Genomic DNA, 9,549 nt, shown 5'->3' with positions numbered 1-9,549 from the left:
TCAAATTTTGGTCGGAAAATAGGTCAATTGGGCTACCTCCACTACCATAAGTCAGTCAGCCACTACCTCTTCCTTGTGCTGGGCTCCTGGATAGGATGGATGTAAGTCTTTATTTTGTTTGCATTGTTTATTTAAGCAGTTTTAGTTGTCAAAGCTAGTAGCTCCATCCAGTGTGTTCACCATGAGGTCCGGAGTCTAACTGACCTAGTACACACTCTTGCCACCAGAGAGCGCTGTCGTTCCTTCTGTGAGATAATCCAAAATGGGTGTCTTAGGAAAAAATGACGGGAAAAGGGCTCAGTCTGCGTGCAGCTGCTGGAGAGGTTGGAGTGTACTTTACTTATTCTCAGTGACAAGTTGGAATAATTTATTTAGGGATGGATTTCACATAGTTTATTTATTACGCTGATACAAAACACTCGCAATGACGTGCAGACAAGCAAACAACTCGTAAATTGTCAAAATAATGCATGTAAAACGCTCTGCAAACACACTCGCTAATTATAAACTGTCGAAATAATGCATTGGACAGCCTAGAGACATGTTCGCAAAATAATGCAGTTCGCTGATGTAGTGATGGGCTAAACTGCGATTTTCCGATATCAGTGATTTCTGTGAATACTACTTTTCAGTATCTGTTATTCTTAACTGTGATTTGTCGCAGTTAAGAGTCGTAGTTAAGAAACCTAGGTCGTGTATCCCTCCGCCACTGCTATTTCTGCGATTTCTGCTACTTCCGCGATTTCTGCGACTTCTGTGATTTTTGCTACTTCTGCGATTTCTGCGACTTCTGCGATTTCTGCGACTTCTGCTACTTATCCGATTTCTGTGACTCCTGCGATTCCTGCAACTTATGAAAAAGTTACTTCTGTCCACACAGAAAATTGCATCTCAACAAACCTGTCATTGGTAAGTATGTTTTACGTTTGTCCTTCCGTTGGCTTTAATTTTGTATTGAAGAAACAACTGTGAAAATATTAATAGTGTAATTAATATGTAAGTAGCCATACAGTAGCGTAATAGTTCGTGTTTATAAAATGAATTCTACCATATTGTTATGTTCAGAGGTACGCGAACTACATTTTAGTCACTCAGTAAAGTGATAACTCAAAATATCATTGTCAACAGATCTGGAGAAATTGCCACTGCGTCTTTAGACCGTTTTCGTCAGACGAGAGGTTAGTTTCTAAGTGTTTTGATGGACTTAATTACTTCAGTGAGATCGTTCTTGCAAATGTGAAATATACCCCATTGAGTGGCTTTCATTAGAGCAAATTTTAGCAATCTACTCTGTCAATTGTATTACTTGTAATTAGTGACAGCAAAAATTGTTTAATAATCCTTGTGATTTTGCAGACACAGTTCTGACTCTGATTACTGGTTGCTGTACGTATCTATCCACATCAAGGCTGTTGAGAGAGACTCGTGAAGATTCAAGACAGCTCTTAGATGATTTTGCAGTTTAAAAGTGACATAATTGTGAAATAAGTGTGCAGATGAGTGATTAAACTGTGTTTTATTGAAGTTGTGCGATTTTAAAGGAATAATAAAAGTTAAATACAGTGAGTGAATAATGAAAATCTCATTTTCCACATGTTTAAGCCGTCCTATACCCGTAATTTTCCGCCACTTATTTACTGGTAAACACTAGTTGGAGAGTGACATGCCGCCCCCCCCCCCTCCCCGTCTCCACAATCTTGGTGTGACACTGACCTGTAACATATCCCAAAGTCTACAATATGCATTTTGAGGCTGTTGATATGAAAGTGGGAAGTACAGATCTTCCATTTAAATCAGGAATAGGTTAAGTGAATTACTTGAAAGTAACACAGGAAAAGCTTACTTATGTAGGTGGTAGTAGTGTCGGCAAAAAGTTCTTGTGTGTGAAGTTGCCATGTAGAACACCAGGTGTAAAACTTTTATCCCGAGTCTTGAACTGTGTCGGAACAAAAGTGAGGCATTCATATGACCCAATAATACTGTTTTCATTTCACTACACTTATACAGACGTCTGAGTTCCTCTGTGTTAACATTGCAAAGTCCTGTAGGCATGTGGAGTATTAAGCAAAACTGTCATATTGGAAGCAGAATCAAACACATTTGTTACATTACTTGATACTTTCGGGAGAAAAAGGCAATGTTGCTTCTTATTAATATAATACTTTCAGAGTCACAGCTGTGTTTGACCAACCATAACTGATGCTGAATGTGCATGTCGTCACATAATGTGAAGGGCTTATTTCAATAGTGGTACAAGTCCATTACCTCCACTTTTCTGTCTATAATGCTTCTGAAATTAATGATCCAAACAAATATAAATAAAGGTTCATCTCTAGCAAGAAGCCATATGCTTGAATATTTCTGGTATCTCAACTGCAGATTTTTCAGCGCTCATTTAACTTTACGACTCTGTATCTCAAAATGAACAAAAATGGACTTGTACCACTAATGAAATAAGTCCTTCATATGCACACACAGCACACCGATCTCGTGAGGCACAAGGCTCTCATAACGAAGTACGTACGTCGGTCAACAGATGGCACTAGGAAAAGAATGTTAACTGCTCTTTTTAGTTGCTACTTGCGACTCTTGGTTGCGATTTGTCACAGAAATGGCAGTTTCTCGGTAGCGAATAGCGTAGTATGAACTTTGCTCAACTGAGGTCACTGCTAACTGCGCTTTTTAGTTGCTACTTGCGACTCTTAGTTGCGACTTGTCACGGAAATCGCAGTTAGACTCGATATCGTATCGCAGAGATAGACGTAGTACAAACTTTAGCCAACAGATGGCACTGTTAACTGCGCTTTTTAGTTGCTACTTGCGACTCTTAGATGCGACTTGTCACAGAACTCGCAGTTGGACTCGATAGCGTACTGCAGAGATGGACGTAGTACGAACTTTGGCCAACAGATGGGACTGTTAACTGCGCTTTTTAGTTGCTACTTGCGACTCTTAGTCACGACTTGTCATGGAAATCGCAGTTGGACTCGACTGCGAATCGCAGAGACGAGTGTAGTACAAACTTTGGCCAACAGATGCCACTGTTAACCACGCATTTTAGTTGCTACTTGCGACTCTTAGTTGTGACTTGTCACTGAAATCGCAGAAAGCAGTCCTAAATTCGACCAATAGATGGCTCACGTCTTTGAATGTGAAATACTACTTGCGACTGCTATCTGTGACTGAAATCGCAGTTAGATTCTGTAAAGTTGTTATTGTGATATCTGCGACTTCTCAGTCACTGTGATTTCTAACAGATACGCAAATTCCTGCTCATCACTAGAGACGCCTCGGGCCGCGCACGTGTTTACCTAAATGGCTGACGCATCACTTTGTACCTGTGCCGGCCTAATTGCTGAGCGAGATGTTAGCCTAGTCACTCACCCGCACAGGCACAGCTAAAAGGCTGCCAGTGTTATATTAATGTCTCATGTCTATGTAAATAACAGCCAAGTCTCCCTCTGGACGGGCTATAGAAATCTTTTGCAATGCTTTCAGAAACTGTTTACGAAAGTATCCTAGAACAACACAGGATGCTTCTTCATTGCAATCCTAACAGGACAGCCCGTCCATTGCATATCAGCCGCTTCTCAGAAATCTTAAAGTGCTGCAGAAATAGTTAACAGTCGCTTTTTTTGTTGTAGTAGCTTCTGTGATGTCTCAGCTTGTCTGCATGGAAATTCTTGTCCAAACGGGACCTGTTTACGAAAATATCTCGGAATAACACTGAATGCATTCTTTCTGATGGTCCTAACAAGGCATCCCGTCCATCACATGTTACCCTTCCCAGAAACCCTAACGTCTTGCTTTCAACATACGTCTCAGAAACAGTAAATGTTCGCTCATGTTCTCACCACTACAAGCCTTCATCACGTCTGTGCATGCTTGCGAAAACACTGTTAATCATAAAAGCATTCTTGTTGTTTGGAAAGAGAGCATTGTCTAAGCATAGTGCGAAAATAACACAAAGAGAATTCAAAGCACTGTCGTACAGAAAATACCAGGAATCTTCAGTGTCCTACAGCTGCTTGTCTGGAGATGTCCTAAAACCACAATTGCGGATGAAGGACAGCGTTCCGCTAAAGATGTACAGTATAGCTTTAACTTGCCTTTGAACACTTGAACAAAGGAGACATCTCGTTACTCTCAGAACTATCTGCAGATACTTTGCTCCCAACTTGTTCAAACCAGTCTGTAGAGGCTCCTATGCCCCACACAAAGCATGCCTTGTGAATGAATGGAGTATTCTGATTGGCTCTTATGGAATTTACCCGTCAGACTGCTGCTGCTGCCGATGTGGGAGCACTGTCCTCCACTTTTTTCTGCAGATAAGACTTTCAGCGGTAAAACCATTTTGTACAGATCGCCATATTGCACTGACAACTAAACCCTGTAAAAGTGGTCTACAGATCATCAAATATGGAAAGACACTTCCTCGATTATGCTGCTCTGCTACTGTTGAGCAAAATTTGAAATTTTCGGTGTGAAACTCGCCAAACTAATGCTGCTGGTGTGGAAGCACTCTGTGCCATTTTCTGCGGATGACACTTTCAGCAGCAAAACTACTTTGCACAGATTGGCATATAGCACTGACACTTAAACCTTGAAAAAGTGGTCTACAGAACATGAAATATGTAAATACCCTTCCTCAATTACATTGCTCTGCTACTGTCGAGAAAAGCTTGAATAATTCAGTGTATAGCTGATCTCCAGACAGGCTATATCACCACATACCATCTCGATGTAGTAAAAAACACAATTCATATCCTGCACCATACAAAATCACCACTTCTGCATCCTGCATATAGCTTTCGACCACCAGACACTCACACATATACCACGAACACATATAGCATACACATGCACCTTATATACTCTTCGCAGCAGAAGATATTTCCCGTGAGGTCAGGCGGTCATCCTCCACAGCTGACGGTTACAAGTCATCTGCCCCTGCACACACACTGACCTGACAAATGACCAGAGCACCCTCAGCGGACCGAGGTCAGTCTCCGAACTGTTGTACAAACGCTGGGTCAGTTCCCCTCACCACAAAGTCGTTATTGTTTCTGACTCCGACCTGTTTGCTTGCTTACTTTCTACACCCATCTCCAGACTCTGGGATTACAAGAACACATGTATTTTCACATGAATTACCAGAATATAATACCATTTAATCTATACTTCTCGATATCAAGCACAAAGCAATATTGCTTGCATAGCAGTATCGCTTGCACAGTATAATTCTGAAGGTATAGACTGGAAATTATTTCTCCAGAGACACGAAACTTTAGCGAGGTGGAAGGCGCTGTAAGCTAAGGACAACAAGAAACTTATTTCATCTTGAAAGACTTTTACATGAAAACTCGAAAAAAAATAGAGGAAACTGACAAATCCACTAGCGAATATTGAAGTCAGTGATATAACAGATTTCAAATCATCCTTATAATTTACAAAGTCAACCAAGGTGTTTCTAATGTCTAGAAAAACAGCAAACTTGTCTTCCACTCGTCTCTCACCTGCTAGACGTACACAGCACACACCACAATCGATGATATGAGATTTAAAACTTTCCTGGCGTACATATTGTTCCACAAAATTTCGGGAGAACTGCCAGATGTCTGTAAATTCCTGCCACAATATTTAGGTGCAGAGTCTTCTGGCCATCTTCAGGTGATATTGTCGAAAACGCACTGAGCTCTAGTATTTAAAACCCCGCCGGCACATGCGTGGTGGATTTGCTTGGCGTTTGCGCTACTTGAGTGCATTCGATTCTGCTGCGCCGCGCGCCCTCCGAGGTGAAAAATCGCCACATTGATATCAATTCGACTGTCTTCACGTGGTTCCATCACAGAATTACGCCAGCTACGGAGGAAACTAAGTTTGTTTTTCAATGGCGGGATTCCATGCCGAGTTTAATTGAAAACCGCTGTATCGTTTAATAAGAGACTCGCTTACATACAGTCGTATTTCCACAGATTCATTAATAATAGAACTCCAAAAGTTAGACGAGTGGGCCACAATTTTTGTCTAACTGTAATTCATAACATGACCAGTAGAAGTACAATCTTCGGCGATGGCAGACTTATAAGGTTGAAGGAGGCGGGTATGCCGCTTATGTTCTACAATGCGATCCTGCACAGTGCACGTCGTTTGACCTATGTAAGATTGTTGCATTCCCACATAATCCTGTGGAAACATGCCTTGCGCAGCTCTAGGTCATCTTTGACAGAACCCAACAGCGACGAAATTTTTGCATGAGTTCGAAAGACTGCTTTTACTTTATTTTTTTTTTTTAATATTCTGATTATTTGCGCTGAAATATTACCAATTATGGTAAATAGGTAGTCGTTTTAAAGGCCTTTCCCTCTTCTTTGCTCTGTCGGTTATAGGTCTGCAACACTCTCTCCACTTGCTGGGACGAATACCTATTACAAATACCCATTCTTCAGAAATACAGTCTGCATGTGCTCCAGTTCCATTTGAAAACTATTGGCGTCAGAGATGACGTGGGCTCGGTGAATCAAGGCCTTCAAAATACCTATCGTTTGTGATGGATGGTGGCAACTAGTGGCTTACAAGTAAAGATGTGTATGAGTGGGCTTTCTATATACTGAATGATCAAGTGTGCTATCGCACTTGCGTCGCATCAAGACGTCTAAAAACGGCAAGCAACCCTCCTTCTGATCTCCATGATAAATTTTATGTTTTCGTGCATGGAGTTCAGATGTTGTAGGAACTCTCGCTGACGATCCAAGCCATGAGGCCAAACTATAAAAGTATCGTCAACATACCGCCAAAATACTGTTGGTTTAAAGTGGCTGAGGCGAGTGCTCGCTGCTCAAAATCTTCCATAAAAAGATTGACCACCTGGGGAGACAAAGGACTCCCCATGGAGACACCGTCTGATTGGTCATAAAACTAGTTGTTAAATAAAAAAAAGGGTGTGCTCAAACAGCTCTTTGATGTCAGCTTCGAATCTATTGCCACTGAGATGTAGTGAGTCCACAAGAGGTACATTTGTAAAAAGTGAAACCACATCAAAATTGACCAACAAGTCATTACTTTGCAGCTGCAGCAACTTAAGTCTGCTGATGAAATTACTGGAATTATTTATGTGATGTGGACATTTTCCTAACATTCTAAGTTCAAGGATTCTGCAGTAAACCAACGTTAAAAGATTTTGCGGGTCCGTTCTTTTTCTATTCTTGTATACAGGTGCTACCTGAACTTTTTCCAATTACTTGAGCATTGGCACTGGGCAAGAGATTCGTAACGAATGCAAGCTAGGTAGGGGGCCAATGCTGTAGACTACTCTTAGTAAAATTGAACTGGGATTCCGTCAGGACCTGCCGATTTATTTGCTTTCAATTCTTTTGGAGTTTCTCCACACCAGCAATGGTTACTACTTACTGTGCTCTCCATTCGGAAGTCTGTGCGATACATAAGTCTAAGCAATGGTCAAATGACAATATGTTTGTGTGATTCTCCTGCGTGATCGTACAGTGAGAGCCAATAAGATGATTGATTATAAGGTCTGTCCGAAGACAAACCATTTTCAACCAAAAATTCAATAACGGCAGAAAATCCACCAAAAGTTCTCCCCTTATTTTCTTCTCGTCCAAAAATCAGGAGTATACTATTGAGTGACATTGTTGAGCTGTGTCAGTAGAATAGTACCACTACAAGGCAGAAAATGGAGACCTTTTCGTTTTTTAACTAGCTGTCCTTTCACATTCAGGACCATTTCTTTGATCCTATTTTGTACACTGTTGTTTGAAAGAGCTGCCAATATGTTCATTTTTTGCTGAATATGTTTTCCAAACTCAATTCTGTTTGCTTTGAGAATGGAATGTTTTATTAATGTCTCATCAATAGTATGAAATTTTTTTGTTTTATGGTATCAAGAAAGAAAGTTCATACAATGCTTCAATAGCTTCCTCGTTTTCCTGCTGAAAGACTTCAGTCGAGTCCAGTTTCATGCTATTTAAGGTATTTCTTTCTCCAACAAAAAAGCTCTTCTCGTTTATATTTCAATGCCAGGTGATCTGTTGTTAGATTACGTTTGCGATGCACAGAAGACAGTGAGGCAGTTGGATACTGTCTTTTTCAACAAATGTGAATCCATACTATATTCCTCATTATACGGTACTCTTTTCGCAGACATTTGCACTCACAGGAACAAAATAAAAAATACTATTTACTAGTGATGGGCTAAATTGCGATTTTCCGATATCAGTGATTTCTGTGAATGCTACTTTTCAGTATCTGTTATTCTTAACTGTGATTTGTCGCAGTTAAGAGTCATAGTTAAGGAACCTAGGTCGTGTATCCCTCCGCCACTGCTATTTCTGCTACTTCCGCGACTTCTGCTACTTCTGTGATTTTTGCTACTTCTGCGATTTCTGCGACTTCTGCTACTTCTGCGATTTCTGTGACTCCTGCGATTTCTGCAACTTACCACTGTATGAAAAAGTTACATCTGTCCACACAGAAAATTGCATCTCAACAAACCTGTCATTGGTAAGTATGTTTTACGTTTGTCCTTCCGTTGGCTTTAATTTTGTATTGAAGAAACAACTGTGAAAATATTAATAGTGTAATTAATATGTAAGTAGCCATACAGTAGCGTAATAGTTCGTGTTTATAAAATGAATTCTACCATATTGTTATGTTCAGAGGTACGCGAACTACATTTTAGTCACTCAGTAAAGTGATAACTCAAAATATCATTGTCAACAGATCTGGAGAAATTGCCACTGCGTCTTTAGACCGTTTTCGTCAGACGAGAGGTTAGTTTCTAAGTGTTTTGATGGACTTAATTACTTCAGTGAGATCGTTCTTGCAAATGTGAAATATACCCCATTGAGTGGCTTTCATTAGAGCAAATTTTAGCAATCTACTCTGTCAATTGTATTACTTGTAATTAGTGACAGCAAAAATTGTTTAATAATCCTTGTGATTTTGCAGACACAGTTCTGACTCTGATTACTGGTTGCTGTACGTATCTATCCACATCAAGGCTGTTGAGAGAGACTCGTGAAGATTCAAGACAGCTCTTAGATGATTTTGCAGTTTAAAAGTGACATAATTGTGAAATAAGTGTGCAGATGAGTGATTAAACTGTGTTTTATTGAAGTTGTGCGATTTTAAAGGAATAATAAAAGTTAAATACAGTGAGTGAATAATGAAAATCTCATTTTCCACATGTTTAAGCCGTCCTATACCCGTAATTTTCCGCCACTTATTTACTGGTAAACACTAGTTGGAGAGTGACATGCCGCCCCCCCCCCCCCTCCCCGTCTCCACAATCTTGGTGTGACACTGACCTGTAACATATCCCAAAGTCTACAATATGCATTTTGAGGCTGTTGATATGAAAGTGGGAAGTACAGATCTTCCATTTAAATCAGGAATAGGTTAAGTGAATTACTTGAAAGTAACACAGGAAAAGCTTACTTATGTAGGTGGTAGTAGTGTCGGCAAAAAGTTCTTGTGTGTGAAGTTGCCATGTAGAACACCAGGTGTAAAACTTTTATCCCGAGTCTTGAA

The 9,549-nt window shown here is 40.3% G+C and overlaps 1 long non-coding RNA gene across 2 annotated transcripts; it reads left to right on the top strand.

Moving 5' to 3' along the window:
* The first annotated feature begins 877 nt into the window (after positions 1-877).
* On the top strand, positions 878-9,127 carry LOC126416755 (uncharacterized). 2 transcript variants are annotated; one of them, XR_007575521.1, is made up of 3 exons: positions 878-909; positions 8,679-8,789; positions 8,968-9,127. It is a non-coding gene; the product is annotated as an uncharacterized LOC126416755 (long non-coding RNA). The 2 variants fall into 2 exon arrangements; XR_007575520.1 differs by lacking the exon at positions 878-909 and adding an exon at positions 8,466-8,520.
* Positions 9,128-9,549: the final 422 nt, after the last annotated feature.

The sequence above is a fragment of the Schistocerca serialis genome, chromosome 8 (assembly GCF_023864345.2).
Source record: "Schistocerca serialis cubense isolate TAMUIC-IGC-003099 chromosome 8, iqSchSeri2.2, whole genome shotgun sequence".
In the NCBI taxonomy this organism is placed as follows: Eukaryota; Metazoa; Arthropoda; class Insecta; order Orthoptera; family Acrididae; genus Schistocerca; species Schistocerca serialis.
Note: the sequence above shows the minus strand (reverse complement) of the source record. Positions and strands in the feature narration are given on the sequence as shown.